Source organism: Dermochelys coriacea, chromosome 2 (assembly GCF_009764565.3).
Source record: "Dermochelys coriacea isolate rDerCor1 chromosome 2, rDerCor1.pri.v4, whole genome shotgun sequence".
NCBI lineage: Eukaryota > Metazoa > Chordata > Testudines > Dermochelyidae > Dermochelys > Dermochelys coriacea.
Genome location: NC_050069.1, coordinates 228359870 through 228379472, shown reverse-complemented (window position 1 = coordinate 228379472; position 19603 = coordinate 228359870). Strand labels below are relative to the sequence as shown.

General features: G+C 43.8%; 1 long non-coding RNA gene across 1 annotated transcript; it reads right to left on the bottom strand.

Annotated features, from left to right (window-relative positions):
• On the bottom strand, positions 1-19603 carry LOC122459008. The gene is made up of 3 exons (XR_006279416.1): positions 19532-19603; positions 4907-4911; positions 1-12 (listed from the first exon to the last, which is right to left on the bottom strand). It is a non-coding gene; the product is annotated as an uncharacterized LOC122459008 (long non-coding RNA).

Genomic DNA, 19603 nt, shown 5'->3' with positions numbered 1-19603 from the left:
GAACAGCAATGTCTGCAATGATAACATAATTGCTTAAGAATTCTATTTCATTGTTACCTCCCTCGTTACGAAAATGGCTATGAACTACTTAGATGTATGCAAAAGGACTCGTGGGGCCTTGAGGAAGTCTTGGACTTTTCTATAAAGGGCAGGAGCACTTTGCAGTCACCAAGCTAATCTAGGAGTTAATGGATTTTGCGAGTTGCTCATTAGCTGAACATTGGCAAAAGAGGCCTCGGATGCAACTGCTTAATTCCAAACTCATTTAGGATCCTTTAATTACAGAAATATTAACGGGGGATAAAAAGAAAAAGGAGTTTCTGGCTCCTGCAATTGAAACTAGAACAAAAATGGTACCACAAACACAAATAGCAGATAAAAATAAAACTTTCTTCTTATATTGTATAGTGGTTGTGTTCTAATATCTGCTTCCTTCTGCTCTTGATATGCAGCTAGCCTGGTTGTACAGATAAGCTATGCATTGAACTCTTTGCTTATCTGTATCTGCATTGTATCCACGTCTAATATGTTTTCTTAGGGGGAAATTCTCAAAAGCACAAATTAGGTACCTAATTTCCACTGAAGTGCTTTTCAGTGGGAGTAGGTGCTTAAGTCATCTGTGTGTCTTTGAAAACTCTTCCCTTTGCTTTGCATTTTGGGGGAAAAAAGCATTTAAAAATTGGGGGGGGGGAGCGGGGGGTCAAGGATTCTTTTCCCACAGTGGCTACTTTGCTGTAGTTACACTGGTAACATCTTTTCCTAGGCAGCCAGCAACTGGAAGATAGATGAGACAGTTTAAAAAGAGACTGCAGTTGAAGTTCTAATGGAAATTCTGGAATGTCTATGAATTTTACTTCGCTCCCTCTTCAATCACAGAGAGGCAGATGGGATGCTGTCTAGAACAAGTAGTACTCTGTGTGTGTGTGTGTGTGTGTATGTATGTATGTGCACGCACACAAACACACATTGTATAGAGCAGTGTTTCCCAGACTTTGGATGCCACTTGTTCAGGGAAAGTCCCTGGCGGGACGAGCCAGTTAGTTTACCTGCCGCGTCTGCAGGTTCGGCCAATCGTGGCTCCCACTAACTGCGGTTCACCGCTGCAGGCCAATGGGGGCTGTGGGAAGTGGCTGCAATTGGCCAAACCTGTGGACGCGGCAGGTAAACAAACTGGCCTGGCCTGCCAGGGCTTTCGCTGAACAAGTGGCGTCCCAAGTTTGGGAAACACTGGTATAGAGGATTAAAACAGTGCAGACAATGCAAGATACTACTAAAGTTTTTTATTTTAAATTCTTGTTTGGCAGAGGTACTAGAACTAAGTCTTGTGTAGCTTTTTACCTGTGTGTTTGAGGCAAGGGGAGGAGTGATTCCTTTTTATTCACATGTGAATTTTGGATCAAAAAATATTAGCCTATCCACACAGTCCAGCAATTTTAAATATAAAGAAAGCAAGTTAATGGAGGAAAAGAAGACTAAATATGAGCTTTTTGTTAAGGTTCAGTAAATTACAAATCAGTGAATGGCTTAAAATAAGATTAAAATATGAGTTTTTCCAGTCTATTTTTAACCTGTTCTACTATTATGATTTTTATTATATAAAGTTTAGCCAGTCATTTATAAAATAAACTAAATGCACCTTTTCACCTTCTGTTCTCAGATTTGGCAGTGAAAAATTGTTCTGATTGCAGTAATTACTTTGTCAAAGGAAAATATAATTAGAACTGATATTTAAAATGCACTATAATTGTATGTTAGCCATTTGATAATTTGGTCACGTACTGGATGTTTTGTTAATTTAGCAACAGCTAACAATACTGAAGTTGGGAAATTGTCTGGCAGTTTTCTCTTTCCTGTTTTAAAGAAAGTATCGTCTCCACTAGCCTTTTGTCTAGTCACAGGGAGAGGCTCTGGATAGCCATCCTCCTTACGTGAGCAGTACCATTGACATCAAAAGAGATTACTCATGTGAGTAAGGAAATCAGTTAGTCAGAGAAGTGTGGTCTGAACAATGGGTTTGGAAACTAGAAACAGTCTTCTAATCCCAGCTTTGACACTTCCTCTGTAGATGTGGGCAAGGTGCTTCCTCAGTTTCCTGTGTTTGTAAAAGATTGCAAGGTAACATCAGCCTCACCAGGATATGGTGAGAATTATCAGCTGATGTTTGCTTTGGAGACATAAATGGCTGCTTCAGTGCTAGGTATTATCTATATTAACAGTGGACAATCTGATGCTGAAAAATGAATTACTCATCTGAATCTCTTTTAACATATCAAAATATTCTGAGCACCAGTCCACTCCTTTGTTGACAGCTAACAATATTCAGCAGAGGTTCATGCGGGTCTGGTACTTCTCACTAGGTGGTTCCACAGTTGTCTTTCAACGTGTTGTTCATGAATGTTTATCTCAGACCTCAGGTACACAGTGCATTTTAACCTCAGGAAACCACAGAAGGCATGAGGTTCAGAGGTTGGTGTGAATGAGAAGGAGTGAGAGTAACAGTCTTCAAGAAGCTCCCATTTCTCCTCAGTTGGGTGAAAGTGAGTTGGGCTCTAGGAGATCACATCCATAGTCAGATGTTTGGCTGCATGTGTTCCCTCTGTGTGCTGCCCCAGCTCTCTGCTGACAGCGGGCACAGCAGACCTTGGTAGAACCACCCAATGACCACACGATCCATTAAGGTATGAAGGCACTTAAGTTTATTGTCAACGAAGCACTGTCCTAGCTCCCCTGATCAATGTCTACAGTTATACTAGCACATGTATGCCCGTGACAATGGATGCAGGACTTTCCATTCCCGCCCTCCCACACCCCCACCAGGGTGGCCAAATACACTCCCTCTGAGATACCACTTTATACACTGATACAAACAAGTTATGTATTGCCCCTCGGATGTGGCTAGGTGCCACCCTCTAACATATCTCGGTGCCACTCATTACCTTGTACGTGTTGGTTTGATCAAAACATCTCTATTCATTATTGTAGGGAGCCAGGGTGGCTTCCCTCCGAACCAGAGGGTAAAAAGCCACCCTCTCAGCCTGAGTGGGCGGGGCCAGACCCTTAGGGCCCTTAGCCCAGTGGGGGCAGCACCAGGGAGGGAGACAGACACAGGCCGCTGGCTGTTCCCTCCAGACCCTGCTGCCAACCTCGGGGAGGCCCTGGGCCAGGAGGAACCTGACCGGGAGTAAGGGCTGAGCCAACCAGGACTGCCAGCTGCTGAGTACCTGGAGGACTTGGAGGGGACAGGCTGTAACCCGGGCCAGCGCGAGCCCGACACAGAGGGGGAGCTGGAGCTACCTGCAGCTGAATACCCAGACGAGCTGGAGGGACCGGAGAGGCCCGCTTGAGAGACTGGGTAGGAAGTAGCACGGGAGGCTCTCCACTAACCCAGCGGTGGGACCCTCGCCTCCCACCACTGTCAGGGCCCTGGGCTGGAACGCAGTGGAATCGGGTGGGCCTGCATTCCCCTATCCCGGCCAACCTGCCTTGGGTAGCAGAATCACATGCGGCAGACTCATGCCGCTGCTCCCCTGCCTGAGGGGCGCGCCACGGACCCATGCCAGCGCTCCCCTGCCTGAGGGGTGCGCCGCGGACCCGTGCCACCGCTCCCCTGCCTGAGGGGTGCGCCGCGGACCCGTGCCGCCGCTCCCCTGCCTGAGAGGCACGCTGAAGACTCGTGCCGACGCACCTTCTCCGCTAATTCCTTCTCCCCAAATTCTGCCTGAAAGGTGTGACTAAGGTCTGCCAGTGGGACAGTAGCTCTCCATCGCCCTCTAGAGGCTCAGTGGACCGATTGAAACCTCTCACAATTACGCACTCTGTCTAGATTCCCTCCCCACTCTGAACTCTAGGGTTCAGATGTGGGGACCCGCATGAAAGCCCCCTAAGCTTATTTCTACCAGCTTAGGTTAAAACCTGGTACACTGCCACCACCAAGTGATTTAACAAAGAATCAGGGAAGAGACTACTTGGAGACGTCTTCCCCCAAAATATCCCCCCAAACCCTACACACCCCCTTTCCTGGGAAGGCTTGAGAATAATATCCTAACCAATTGGTTACAAAATGATCAAAGACCCAAACCCCTGGGTCTTGGAACAATGGAAAAATCAGTCAGGTTCTTAAAAGAAGGATTTTATTAAAAAAAAGAAAGGTAAAAATCATCTCTGTAAAATCAGGATGGAAAATACTTACAGGGTATTCAGATTCAAAACACAGAGGATCCCCCTCTGGGCAAAACCTTAAAGTTACGGAAAGACACAAAAACAGGAATACACAGTCCCTCCAGCACAGTGAATTTACAAGCCAAAACAAAGAAAACCTAATGCATTTTCTAGCTAGTTACTTACTAACTTACAGGAGTTAGTTACTTATTAACTTTACAGGAGTTAAACATCCTTGATCTGTTCCTGACAAAGGTATCACGCAGAGAGACAAAAGCCTTCCCCCTCCATCCAGATTTGAAAGTATTTTGTCCCCTCGTTGGTCATTTTGGGTCAGGTGCCAGCGAGGTTACCTTAGCTTCTTAACCCTTTACAGGTGAAAGGTTTTTGGCACTGGCCAGGAGGGATTTTATAGCACTGTATACAGAAGGGTGGTTACCCTTCCCTTTATATTTATGACACACTCATCCTGACCTTATCTTTAGGATGGGTAAGCATGTTCCTGTTATCTTTGGGGAATGTGTTGGTATTGAGATGTTATGGTACCATCCTTCTGGACTGTGTTTGCATGAGTCCTCTGTGCCTGCCACCTCTTAGGAATGTGTGTTTTTGAAATATCAACCCTGTTCTTTCCAGATTCTGTGAGCAGGGCCTTCCTCTTGCTCACAACTTGACTTTACTTTTTATCAGCAAAACTTTGACCATTACGTTAGTCCATATCTCAGGCCTCATACCAGGCCTCTGATACAAAGGCTTATGTTTCAGGCCCTCATCCTACTACAATATCAGTTTTTATCCTTCAGTGTAAAAGGCCTGTTGTGTTATAGAGGAGAGCAGCATGTATTCACGCAGTGTGTCATATAGCATAGAGGGGGAGCATACCTGGGTAAATAAGTCTTATTGCCAAGAAGATCTTGGCAGGTGTCCACCATGGAGGAGGCCATATGGTGAGGGTAAATGTCTGGGGGGACTAGGTGTCTGATGGTTGAGTAGAAATCTTATGTGGGAGGAGCAGCGGCGCACAGAAGTGATGGGTGTCTAATTGACAGAACTGCCTCAATTAGCATCCTCACTCCGGTGTGGCTGTCGTCGGGTGGTGGTGAAACCATTCACCATTGCCTTTCTCAAAAACTATCTTGAGGAATAATTTTGGGGCCCAAGCCATCCGACGTGAATCTCGTTACACAGGATTTTCCATGAGACTTCCTTCCATTCAGCTTGCAACCAGGAACACTCAAGCCTTTCACTTAGTGTCACGGGTCTTGCGTAATTTTAACTATCTCTCTCCCAGGTGCCCTTTCAGCACCTGATAGGACAGAAGAAAAATGATGTGAAGACAGTGTAATGAACAGCCATTTGTCCAGTTTCCTTAGCTGAAACCCCAGCTGTTCTTTTGCAGTCAAAGGCTGTGGACAAGAAAAATCAGTAACTGCCGCAAGAATTGACTGCTCGGTGGCATACAATATTTTGGTCTTGGGATTTATTTTCAAAAGGCTTTCGTGGTCTCCATTAAATTAGCCTTTGATTTGTGTGAATCTCAGGGTATTTCAGCCTGTCCAGTTATCAGTCAGTGCAGGTTTCATTTCAGCCAGCCCAGCAAAACTTAATCACACTGCAAATATATTTACTTTTCACTTATAAGTGGTGGTCACAAATTCTCTGGGCCTTGAACAATGTTTAATGTCAATATTGATGCGCTCTCATCTGCCGCTCAACTGACCCCTGGCCCATAAAACATCCTCCTTGAGCAAGAAGCTAGGAGAAGAAAGGAGTCTTGCACACCATGCAATGAGGACCAGCAGACTCAGGGCACTGGTAGGCCTGCGCTGACAGCCATTCACTCACAGCACCCTGATGCTTGGGGCTGTTAGCTCAAGCAACCAGTTTGCTCTTTCAGGGAGAGAGGAAGTCTCTCAGGCAACCAGCAATGAAATCATATAAGATAGTGTTTCCAAACTTATTTGGGCTGCAGCCCAAGATATTTAGGATGGATTCTTGCATCTGTCCCTAATGTGATGGCTGCATCTCTCCTGGTTTTTATACTTTTTCATCTTCTCTCAATCCCTTCTTGTTGTTTTCTTTATGTGGTGATTTTTTCCATTTAATTATCTCCTTTTTTCCTCTTTGCGACACCCCAGTTCTCAGCCTCTCTTTCAACATTCTGTCCCTTTTACCTCTCTCCCACACTTTCTTTCTGTATCAATTTCAGCACCCTCTTTCTCCCCCTCTCTTTATTATCTTCCCTCTCATTGCTCCTAGTTCAAACCCCTGATTTTCTTCGCCTTCTCTTCCTTTGGTGCATAATGAAGACAATTACTAGGAAGGAGTCTCTTAATAAGGAATCTTCGAGCCCTGAGGCCCCCGGCTGATTGCACAGTCTTATGTGCATTCTGGTAATTTTTGTCATTTTCTTCTGAGTGGGCGACAGAAAAAAAAGTAGAGAAAAGTCACCCAGACTCACCAGAAGGTGCCCAAACCTTCCAGTACCCTGGCCCAAACCACTGCCTGATTTGAAAAATCATCCTTTAAAAATAATATTGCTCCCTTTCTACCCCCATTCTCCACTCTGAGCCTTTTGGCTTTCCCTTAATTGGCATTGGGAGTGCTCAGTGCTGGAGCTAGGTAGGAAACAGTTTTCTCATCCCATAAAAATATTTGAGATTTAAAAATATTTCCTGTTCTTCATTGAGACGAGACTGAGACCTTATGAAATATTTCAAGAGCCAGCATCCCACCTCTGAATGCCCACTGGTAGTTAGGGCACACACCTGCTATATGGGAGATGCAGGGACTTGAATTTGGGTCTCCCAGATCCCAGGGAATGTCCTAATGACTGGGCTATAGAGTCAATCTCTCTCTCTGGCCTGTTGAATATTTATACAAAGTGGAATAGTTCTAACAGGAGAGACTAAGAGAGCCACTCCAGAGTATCCAACAGTCTGGGGGCTGGGTACTCCCCGTGGTGCAAGACACCTGAGTTCAAATTGCTGCTCCAGATCAGGCAGAGCAGGGATTTGAACCTGAGCACTCTTCTGGGGTGTGGGAAACTCAAGTTCCAATCCCTGATTTGGAGCAGGGACTTGAACACAGGCCTCCTGCATCTCAGGCGAGTGCCCAAACCAACTAATTATTCTGGGGTGGATCTAGCTTTGCTGTTGACTAGAAAGTCTATTCTGACTCTGAGATACCTTTGACTAAACTTTTGTTGAAACTGACCTTTTCCTACAAAAAAGTCTCAGTTGTGACAAATGGGCATTTTCCAATTAAAACCCATTTTGTCAAAAAATTTCCAACCAGCTCTACTCAGCAGTCTTTAAAGTATATCTAACTACATTATTAGCTTGGTCTGTAGAAACTCAGCAGGGGGAACAGATAGCAAGTGTGAAAAATCGGGATGGGGGTGGGAGTAGTAGGTGCCTATAAAAGAAAAAGCCCCCAAATCGGGACAGTCCCTATAAATCAGGACATCTAGTCACTCTAGATGGCACTCATGATTTGCATGATGTAGTATTACTATAACTAGTATGGCTTTTAAAAATTGTTTTATAGCTCCCAGAGCAGTGGTAGGCATGTCACAGAAAAAACACATAATTCACGTACCCCCCCTCAAAGAATCATTCTAGATGATAGACTAGAGACAGTCAAGTAAGGATATACAAAACACCAGGAAGAGGATGGAGCTGGAGGGACAAAGGATAGGAATATACAATTATTTAGGTACTTGATTGGGGCAAGCTGGTGATTCCATTTTTTTTGTGTGTACAGTGTAAACACTCAGGTGATGCCGCAGAAGTAGGTCTAGGAGAGTCTGAAGTATCTGAATCCTTAATTGTTCTAATTTCCTGGGACCAAAAGACCAAAAAAGCATATACACACATTAGGCAGCAGCTATCACCAAGCTAAACTTACTTTTTTCCTCCTCTATGCACATGCCATCAATACTGATGGGTGTTACAAATGTATAGAGAGAGAGGAATGGATTCCTAAATAATATATCTTATTGCATCACAACCTTTCTTGAAAGAACTTGGGAAAGTTCTTCTGTGATCTACAAGATGTTGTAGTACAGAATATTTAATGCAAATCTGATGTGTTTTCCGAAAGTGTCAAATAGCTCTTTGTCTGTTTTAAATCATTATTTTCATAGTTCCATCAAATTCAGGATTTTAACGCTCTGGAAAGGGATCATGTCATCTGTCTGTAAAGTGCCTAATATGGTTGGTGCTGAATCAATAATAATAATAATAATAACAATTAATTATTATTAATAATTAAACCATGAGCATGGTTGGAAAAGCACTGTGGTTATATAAGCAATTTTTTACAACAATGTCTGAAAATACTGGAGTTGCTGTATCCTAATGGAAGTTAAAAATGTTGAAATCTGTATGAAAAACTGCCCAATTTTACTGTATTATATGAATATAAATACCACCTTAAAAGCCATTGCATTGTTTAAGTGTTTTACACTTCTGAGTGTGAAGCAATGTAATCAGTTTTATGTGAAAAGCTGTTATCATTCTCTGGGTTTCTAGTCCTTATATAATTTACGCAGTGGTAATAATTTCCTGTGATCGTAATACACTGTTTGGAAATCACAATTGTGTATGATGGTTGGAAAATAAACTTGGAAAATAAAAGCTCGTTTTTTCAAAACAGCATTGTAGTTAAACTCCTCTCCATCTGTAATGACATAGAGCAAGAGTGTTAATTTATCAGCTTTCTTGTGTGTGATTTTTAAAAGATGAGAAGAGGCTCAGAGAATTTACAACAGATTTTCCCTTTATCTTAGCCTGCTACAGACTTTGGCAAAACACTTACAGAAATATAATGAGCTATATTCATCTCACTATAGCTTCAATGGTGTTTCAACAGGGGTGACTAGAGCCCAGTGAATTAATGGTGTACCCTCTGTTTCTTTTATTCATTAATCTCATCTCTTCCTTTGTTTATATCCCTCTTCTTTTCTACATTTCTTATGTCTTTTTTCAGCATTAAATTACCTCTTATTTATTAATCTCTCCTTTTCAAGATTTGTTCTCTGCGGTTATGATTTCTCAGGTTTTATCCCCTTTCTCTCTTTTCATTACTATTATTTTTTTACTATATATTTTTTTTTCTATCCTTGTATTTACTTCACTCTTTCTGTCCCATCTCCATTTTTCTTTATCTCTTCAGCAAACAAAAGAACTATTAAAACACACTCCAGTAGGGCATTACACTCTCTTGCTGCTCCAAGCACCTTTCCCATATTACCCTAGGGACAATAGAGGGGAGGGTATAATGGGAACTTCCAAAGGGTGCTTGGTGGGCAAGCTCAGTTGTTCTGGTACTGGAGGAGAGAGCATGCAGTGTGCAGCTAGGGTTGCCAACTTAAAACCGGGCACTAACTCCTTTCCCGCCCCTCCTCATTTGCTTCCCTCTCCCCCTGGGAGTCACCTGCTATCTGCAGACCTGGGGTGGGAGCTGAAGCAGAGTCTGCCCACGAAATGCAGATAGGAATTGACCCTGGCTGAGAACGGGCTGGTGCGGATTGATGACCCAGCACCCCCAGTCCCCATGCCCTGGGCCAGGCTGGCAGTGGTGTTTGCAGGCAGTGATCATGGGAGGGGTGGGGGATGTTGTCAGTCTGCCTGTCCGGGCGAGATGGGCCGGGGTAGGGAAAATTCCTTCCCTCCCTGCGCTGTGTGTGTGAGCTGGAGGCCAGGCTCCGCAATGAGTCACATGCCCTGAGCTTTAAGGGCGCTGCTCCCACAGCCTCCTGGTCTGAGCTGGGCCGGGCCAAGTCCCCATCCAAGTGGCACAGGGAGGGAGGCAAAGCAGGAGCTGGTGCTGCAAAGTCACCTCTGTCCCGGGGGGCTGAGGGGGGGGAAACGGCCGCCCCACATAGGATCCCCAGCTCAGATTGTGGCTCCAGAGCTGGTCACGTGTGTCTCATAGCCCCGGAGTGATTTCCAACAAAGATGTGGTGATTCTGAAGTGGGCAGGGCAGGCAGTAACCAGACTTTTAGTGCCCCATCAGTACTTCTGTACAGGTCCCCTTTCTACCGGACTTTCCAGTCGAAAACTGGACACCTGTCAACCCTATGTGCAGCTGAGTTTCCACAAACTGGCTTCCTAGACTTGAGCATTTAGGATTTAACCATGACCAGTGTTTACAATGTACGAGTTAAGTGTTGTCCATAGGTGAGTTAATTCCGGCACTTATCTTACTTAGTGCCAGTAAATCAGCCTTCATTTCTCCCCTAGCTCACTAATGCCCTCTAATTTTGATTGTCTGAAAAGGGTAATTTGTGGTAATCAAATTGTCAGGTTGGGTGAATGCTGATGTTGACACATCTCAAAAGTTTGTAGTTCCTGCTATGAAGGAAGGACTTGAGCTCAGAAAGTACTTCTGAGTGAAGACCGGGGCGTCCGTTTCCCTTCTCTGTGTAGGAGACAGTAAATGAGTCCACAGCAGTACAGCATAGGGATAAGTTTTCTGTGTGCAGGAAACAGCTGTGGATCATTCTTAATGAACTTCCTTATGCTGTCAGGGTATTGTGTTCAATTGCATTGTAACCAGAATCTGAGTAGTGCAACATTCTCCTTCTTTTCCCCCACCTAACCCCAAATAGCCTTTCTGGGTAGGCCTCCAAAACTTGTGTGATTAAAAGGAGGGCAGTGGCACTGAACTCTGACTTGAATCCTCCCAGTTCACCTGAAGATTAAGACACACAGCAGCCTGGCAGAAGAACACTATCGTACATTAAGGCAGTAGGAAGAGATATTTATTTTAAAAAGTTAAAAAGGCTTGAGGGGCAGACAGGTATAAATAGAGACCAAAACCCTACAAATAACTAATCAGTTTTCCACTCAGGCTTTCCAAGGGCTCAAATATGCATCTTCCATCAGCACTTCAGATTCAATAAATCAAACATTCAGCAGCAATTTGACAAGATCACTTGTAAGCGATGTGTTTCTGTGCAAGATTCTGGTTCTGAGAGCCAGTGCAGCTATTCAAAAGTGTCGGAAGGTACTGAGATGTACTGCAGAGGACAGAGCTGGGCAGGGTGAGTGACACTCACAGAAGAAAAGGAGTACTTGTGGTACCTTAGAGACTAACAAATTTATTTGAGCATAAACTTTCGTGAGCTACAGCTCACTTCATCGGATGCATGCAGAGTTAACTACTATACCCATTAAAAGGGCAAGGGCATCTTCTAGTGTTGGTGTTCAGAGCTAGCTAGGGCTGGGTTGTGCTCCTAACCTCCGTAGCCACACTAAGGGATGAAGGAGGGTTTGGTTAAGGCCCTGGACTGGGACTCAGGCCTGGCCTACACTACAGACTTATGTCGGTATAACTACATCACTTGGGGTTGGAAAATCCACACCTCTGAGCAATGGTTATAGTGACAAACTCCTGGTATAGACAGCGCTATGTCAATGGCGGGGGCTTCTTCCTCTCAGGGAGGTGGAGTATCTACACTGATGGTAGATGCTTTCCCGCTGGCATAGGTAGTGTCTTCACTAAGCGGTACAGTTGCTCAGTTGTATCGGTGTGGCTGTGTCACTGCCACACTCTACATGTAGACAAGCCCTCAGGAGAGCTGGGTTCAAAGTCCTGGCTCTGTCACAGTCTACATGTCTGACCTTGGATGCCATTTCACTCTCTGTGAGTTCGTTCCCCATCTGTGAAATAGGACTCATAAGTTTCTCTACCTTGAAGTGTGTGGTAATCAGACCCAATATTGATGAAGACTATGGGTACGTGTCTACATGTAGAGCTGAGAGTGTACTTCCCAGCTCAAGGAGACCGACTTGAGCTAGTATGATAAAAAGAATGTAGCCATTGCAGAATGAATGGTTAGCCATTCAAGCACGTGCCCATCACTCGGTACATAAGCTAGCCACTTATGCTGCAGTGGCTAAGTTCTCTTTTCAGCACACTAGTTTGATGAGAGCTAGCTTGAGCATGTCTCCTTGAGCTAGGACGCACATCCTCAGTTGGAAATGTAAATGTACCTTAAATGTGCAACCCTGTCTCGGATCTTTGACAACACAGAGCTCAAATCCTGCACACAATGGCAAGCACAATAAGTTACAAAGATAGGAAATGTTGTGTTTTCTCACAGTTTATATTTATAAAGTCACAAGAAGTGGGAAAGGTAAAATGGGATTTATCCTCAATGGGGAACAATATAAAGAAATTACAAGATGTTCAGATCCCTGTTAAAAACAAATAATATGTTGTATGTATATTTTTTCTAGAAAATTGTAGGGCAATATTGACAATGTGAGGTTAAGTTGGAATAAGGAAATGAATCAGCAAATCTCTGCAGAAGATTGGAAAGACATAATAGTCACTAGAAGCAGAGAGAATATCAGTGGAAAATTGATTATCTGTTTTCATACACCCATCTTGCAAAACAGAATAGACCAAAGATTCACAGAAAAATGGTACAGGGATTTATTTTCCAATCTTCTGGGATTGTCCCAAATTCAAAAGCTTATAGTCTGATGTTAGAAAATGAATGCAAGAGTTATTTCAGGGAAATATTATTCAAAATTTCTATTACTACAGTGTTAGAAAACTGTCTTGGTTTGCTGGAATTAAACAGAGATAGGTTCTTGTGTAGAATTTTTGCAACTGCTATCAATAATGTGCTTTATTACTATGGTTGCAAAAACAAAATTCCACTATAGAAAGGTGGTTGACAAGAATTAAAAATAGAAATGACTTACTGCTTGTGTTAGAATAAAAACTGAACTATTTAAGGAATGATAGGCCAAATGGGATGAACCAATCAAGAACAAATCATTGCTATCATAACACCATGTATACTTACTGTAAATCAAACTATACTGCTTCAACTGTGCTGTATTGTCATTTTTCTATATTTGCCACCCTCTTATTTAATACTTTTGTATGACAATAACTTGCAGTGTCATCATTTCTTATTTTTTAATAAAATGTTAGTAACTATATTAAACTGAATACAGCAGGGCAGAGTAGCAGCCCATAATTTGAAAAAAGAAAAGGAGTACTTGTGGCACCTTAGAGACTAACAAATTTATTAGAGCATAAGCTTTCGTGAGCTACAGCTCACTTCATCGGATGCATTTGGTGGAAAATAGAGAGGGGAGATGGATATACACACACAGAGAACATGAAACAATGGGTTTATCATACACACTGTAAGGAGAGTGATCACTTAAGATAAGCCATCACCAGCAGCGGGGAGGGGGGGGGAAGGAGGAAAACCTTTCATCGTGACAAGCAAGGTAGGCTATTTCCAGCATTTAACAAGAATATCTGAGGAACAGTGGGGGGTGGGGTGAGGGGGGGAGAAATAACATGGGGAAATAGTTTTACTTTGTGTAATGACTCATCCATTCCCAGTCTCTATTCAAGCCTAAGTTAATTGTATCCAGTTTGCAAATTAATTCCAATTCAGCAGTCTCTCGTTGGAGTCTGTTTTTGAAGCTTTTTGTTGAAGGACTCTTAGGTCTGTAATCGAGTGACCAGAGAGATTGAAGTGTTCTCCAACTGGTTTTTGAATGTTATAATTCTTGACGTCTGATTTGTGTCCATTCATTCTTTTACGTAGAGACTGTCCAGTTTGACCAATGTACATGGCAGAGGGGCATTGCTGGCACATGATAGCATATATCACATTGGTAGATGCGCAGGTGAACGAGCCTCTGATAGTGTGGCTGATGTGATTAGGCCCTATGAAGCCACAAGTACTCCTTTTCTTTTTGCGAATACAGACTAACACGGCTGTCATTATACAAGGCACTGAATTTAGCCGTATAGAGTGGAAATCTGTCAACTTCATGAAAAAACTCATACAGATACAGACAGACATCATCTTCCTCTCCAAATGCAAACAGATGGACATCATACTGAAAGGACTGAAGGTAAAAAATTCATTACAATCTACATACCGCACAGACTATGCTGACAGCTTGTGCCACACACTCTCAAAGAAACTGCGGAACCACCTGATCAACATCCTATACAGCAAACAGGGAAAGATTAAGAATGAGCTCTCAAAACTGGATACTCTCATAAAGAACCAACCTTCCACACAAACTTCCTCATGGCTGGACTTTACAAAAACTAGACAAGCCATTTACTACACACACTTTGCTTCTCTACAAAAGAAAAAGGGCACTAAGCTATCTAAACTACTACATGCCACAAGGGGCTACAACAGTGGTTCCCGTAACCCACCCAGCAATATTGTTAATCTATCCAACTATACTCTTAGCCCAGCAGAAGAATCTGTCCTATCTCGGGGCCTCTCCTTTTGCCCCTCCACCCCCACGAACATGATACAGTTCTGTGGTGACCTAGAATCCTATTTTTGACGTCTCCGACTCAAGGACTATTTCCAACACACCTCTGACCAACATATTAACCCACAGAGACCTTCCTACCAACACTACAAAAAGAAGGATTCTGGGTGGACTCCTCCTGAAGGTCGAAACAGCAGACTGGACTTCTACATAGAGTGCGTCCGCTGACGTGCATGAGCTGAAATTGTGGAAAAGCAGCATCACTTGCCCCATAACCTCAGCCATGCAGAACACAATGCCATCCACAGCCTGAGAAACAACTCTGACATCATAATCAAAAAGGCTGACAAAGGAGGTGCTGTCGTCATCATGAATAGATCAGAGTATGAACAAGAGGCTACTAGGCAGCTCTCCAACACCACTTTCTACAAGCCATTACCCTCTGATCCCACTGAGAGTTACCAAAAGAAACTACAGCATTTGCTCAAGAAACTCCCTGAAAAAGCACAAGAACAAATCTGCACAGACTCACCCCTAGAACCCCGACCTGGGGTATTCTATCTGCTACCCAAGATCCATAAACCTGGAAATCCTGGACGCCCCATCATCTCAGGCATTGGCACCCTGACAGCAGGATTGTCTGGCTATGTAGACTCCCTCCTCAGGCCCTACGTTATCAGCACTCCCAGCTATCTTTGAGACACCACTGACTTCCTGAGGAAACTACAATCCATTGGTGATCTTCCTAAAAACACCATCCTAGCCGCTATGGATGTAGAAGCCCTCTACACCAACATTCCACACAAAGATGGACTACAAGAGTCAGGAACAGTATCCCCAATAATGTCACAGCTAACCTGGTGGCTGAACTTTGTGACTTTGTCCTCACCCATAACTATTTCACATTTGGGGACAATGTATACCTTCAAATCAGCAGCACTGCAATGGGTACCCGCATGGCCCCACAGTATGCCAACATTTTTATGGCTGATTTGGAACAACACTTCCTCAGCTCTCGTCTCCTAATGCCCCTACTCTACTTGCGCTACATTGATGACATCTTCATCATCTGGACCCATGGAAAAGAAGCCCTTGAGGAATTCCACCAGGATTTCAACAATTTCCATCCCACCATCAACCTCAGCCTGAACCAGTCCACACAAGAGATCCCCTTCCTGGACACTACGGTGCTAATAAGCGATGGTCACATAAACACCACCCTATATCGGAAATCTACTGACCGCTATTCCTACCTACATGCCTCTAGCTTTCATCCAGATCATACCACACGATCCATTGTCTACAGCCAAGCTCTACGATATAACCGCATTTGCTCCAATCCCTCAGACAGAGACAAACACCTACAAGATCTCTATCATGCATTCCTACAACTACACTACCCACCTGCTGAAGTGAAGAAACAGATTGACAGAGCCAGAAGAGTACCCAGAAGTCACCTACTACAGGACAGGCCCAACAAAGAAAAGAACAGAACGCCACTCGTCATCACCTTCAGCCCCCAACTAAAACCTCTCCAATGCATCATCAAGGATCTACAACCTATCCTGAAGGATGACCCATCACGCTCACAGATCTTGGGAGACAGGCCAGTCCTTGCTTATAGACAGCCCCCCAATCTGAAGCAAATACTCACCAGCAACCACACAACAGAACCACTAACCCAGGAACCTATCCTTGCAACAAAGCCCGTTGCCAATTCTGTCCACATATCTATTCAGGGGACACCATCATAGGGCCTAATCACATCAGCCACACTATCAGAGGCTCGTTCACCTGCGCATCTACCAATGTGATATATGCCATCATGTGCCAGCAATGCCCCTCTGCCATGTACATTGGTCAAACTGGACAGTCTCTACGTAAAAGAATGAATGGACACAAATCAGACATCAAGAATTATAACATTCAAAAACCAGTTGGAGAACACTTCAATCTCTCTGGTCACTCGATTACAGACCTAAGAGTGGCTATCCTTCAACAAAAAAGCTTCAAAAACAGACTCCGAGAGACTGCTGAATTGGAATTAATTTGCAAATTGGATACAATTAACTTAGGCTTGAATAGAGACTGGGAATGGATGAGTCATTACACAAAGTAAAACTATTTCCCCATGTTATTTCTCCCCCCCACCCCACCCCCCACTGTTCTTCAGATATTCTTGTTAACTGCTGGAAATAGCCTACCTTGCTTGTCACCATGAAAGGTTTTCCTCCTCCCTCCCCCCCGCTGCTGGTGATGGCTTATCTTAAGTGATCACTCTCCTTACAGTGTGTATGATAAACCCATTGTTTCATGTTCTCTGTGTGTGTATATCAATCTCCCCTCTGTATTTTCCACCAAATGCATCCGATGAAGTGAGCTGTAGCTCACGAAAGCTTATGCTCTAATAAATTTGTTAGTCTCTAAGGTGCCACAAGTACTCCTTTTCTTTTTGCGAATACAGACTAACACTGCTGCTACTCTGAAACCTGTCATAATTTGAAAGAATCTCTTTAATTTAAGGAAGGTTTTCCTCAACTTCAAATAAATCAGTGAGAACAATACTAGTTTTTAGATTCTTGGCTCAAAGTATCATCTTCATCCCTTAAAATATTGAGGATCCTGTAGGCAAAGTGTCCAAGAAATAAACAAAACAGTCTTAATTTTCTGATCTACAGTCATCTTAATTGAAGTGGGTCATACTGACTTCAAAAATGAACCATACATTTTGAGGCCCTATAGGGGAAGTTTATCATTTTTCTGTTCCTCCGCCATGTGTTCACTTTTTTTTTTTGCAATGTGTGCTTCTGCTGTTTTGTTTGAGCTATGCAGTTATTTGGATCTCTTAGAAAATTTCCTACAGCTTGTGTTTACTTTCCAGACAGTGCATAATGTGAGGTTTTTACCAGATGAGCTGTTTGAACTTTTACACTTTTGCTGTTGTTTTTTTTCCTGTATGATCATTGCAGTGCAGTTGACTGAGCCATGCTGTGTACCAATGGCACATGACTTACTATGTGAGCTTAGGGTTTGTATATCTGAGCTGTAAACATAAGTTTGTGTAAACTTCAATGCAACTGTAAAAAAAGTATGACCCTGAAGTATTCCATTAGATCAGACTATTTTGGCAGATTTAAAGAATTCCATTATGTGTTTTCTGTCCCTCCTTCTCTAGTCTAATGACTACTGAAAGTGAAAAACACACAACAAAGGTGCCCTATTAATATAATGAAGGACTGAATCTGCTCCTGTCTGTGGCTCCCATGCACTACATATGGGAGCTGCTAGCAGCTGGGGGTGAATTCCCCATTGCAGGCACAGCCTAAGACTTCCATGGGTGGCCCTATGTTGCCCGGCTTGCAAGCTATAGCTTTCTGGACTGCACCACAGCTTGTAGGCAGTCTAGGACGGGCTTCCATGAGTTAGTGCAGCCAGGGGCTCCTCAAACCCAAATTCAGAAGCTTCATATATAAATAAAAATAATCTACTGGCACTGTTTAGTTCTTAGTTTTCTTACAATGTCTTATTGGTCTTGAAAATGTTGAAATTGGGCGAAACTCATCAAACATTACTGAGCTGCGGAAAGTCATCAGCATAGCATGGACAGTAGGAGCCCTGTCAAACATGTCCAAATGTGCTCTTGTGGATTTACTGTTTGCCACACTTTCTAAGTTTCTGCTCTTTCAATTAAAAAAGAAATAAAAATCAGGTCTTCATTGTGTTCATTCTAATGTAGCTAGATGCTCCTGAGTGCTCAACAGCACAGCAGTATAGTCTGTTACCCAACCGCTATAAGGAATGACTGCAAATTAGATTCACTACACTATTTCCAGGGAAGAACAAAATTGTCAGCATACTGTCAGCTAAATGCAAATAATCAAATATAACTAACAGCAAAATAATGTCATAAGCAGAATCATTCTACGTATATTTTGAATCACAGCTGAAGGTCCAAACATCTTGAAATTAAAATAAAATAGGTCAAGTTTTTTTCTTGGACAGGTCCTTCCTAAAGACAGCACTACAGAATGTGTCATTTGACCAGCGCAGCATAGACATCTCCTTCTAGACTGAAGTTTTTAGTGTCCAGCAAAGTTATGAATTTAAGTTTCTAGGCTCATCTTTTGAAGGTCTTGTGCAGGTTTCCTTTGAGGAAAAAGACTGAGAGGTCAGATATGGAATGCTCACTTTGTGAAAAGTGTTCATCCATAGATGAAAGGGAGTTTTTGTCTTTTACCATATTTCTGTGCAAGTTAATTGAAAGCATAGTGATGGTCTGGTTTCACCCACACAACTGTTCTTGAGATATCTGATGCACTGGATGAGTTACACCATAGGCATGTGTAGGAGCCACGGATCTTGAAAGAAATGTTGTGGTGGGTACCAGTGGTGGATTAATGATTTTGCCGCCCCTAGGCCCAGAAATAATTGCCACCTCCCCACCGCCAGCTCACCTCCGCTCCGACTCCGCCTACTCCCCTGAGCACGCTGCCAGGTCCTGCTTCTCCCCACTCCCTGCCAGTGCTTGTGTGCAAAACAGCTTTGCGAAGGAGGGGGGGAGGAGGGGAACGCGGCACACTCAGGAGAGGAGGCGGGCCTGGAGCGGGGATTTGGGGAAGGGGACCAATACGGGCAGGGAGGGGATGGGGAATGGGGGTGGGGAAGGGGTGGAGTTGGGGCGGGGCTGGGGCAGAGGGCGCGAACCGGCACCGGGGGAAGCAGCCTCTGGCTGCTATTATAAATTTGCCGCACCTGCAAATTTGCCGCCCTAGGCCTAGGCCTTGTCGGCCTAGGCATTAATATGCCACTGGTGGGTACTGATCATCATAACAGTGGAGAGATGTCTGCATCTGTTGTTCTGGTGGGGACTGGTGCTGCTTTGCGTTGATCCCCACAGACCGGAACACACTATCTCAGTGTTCAGGATGACAAGAGCAAGGATAAATATCTCTTTAGTAATGGGGATCAGATGCAGAGGGAGAGTTGGCAGGATTTTGAGAACGCCTGGATGTGAGGGGACAGGGCCAGAGAAGAATTCCCCAATGGTTGCTGTAACATTAACCAGTAGTGTTAGTAGAAGGGGTATAACCAGTGGTGAGCTGGAGCCAGTTCACACTGGTTCGCTGGAACCGGATGTTAAATTTAGAACCCTTTTAGAACC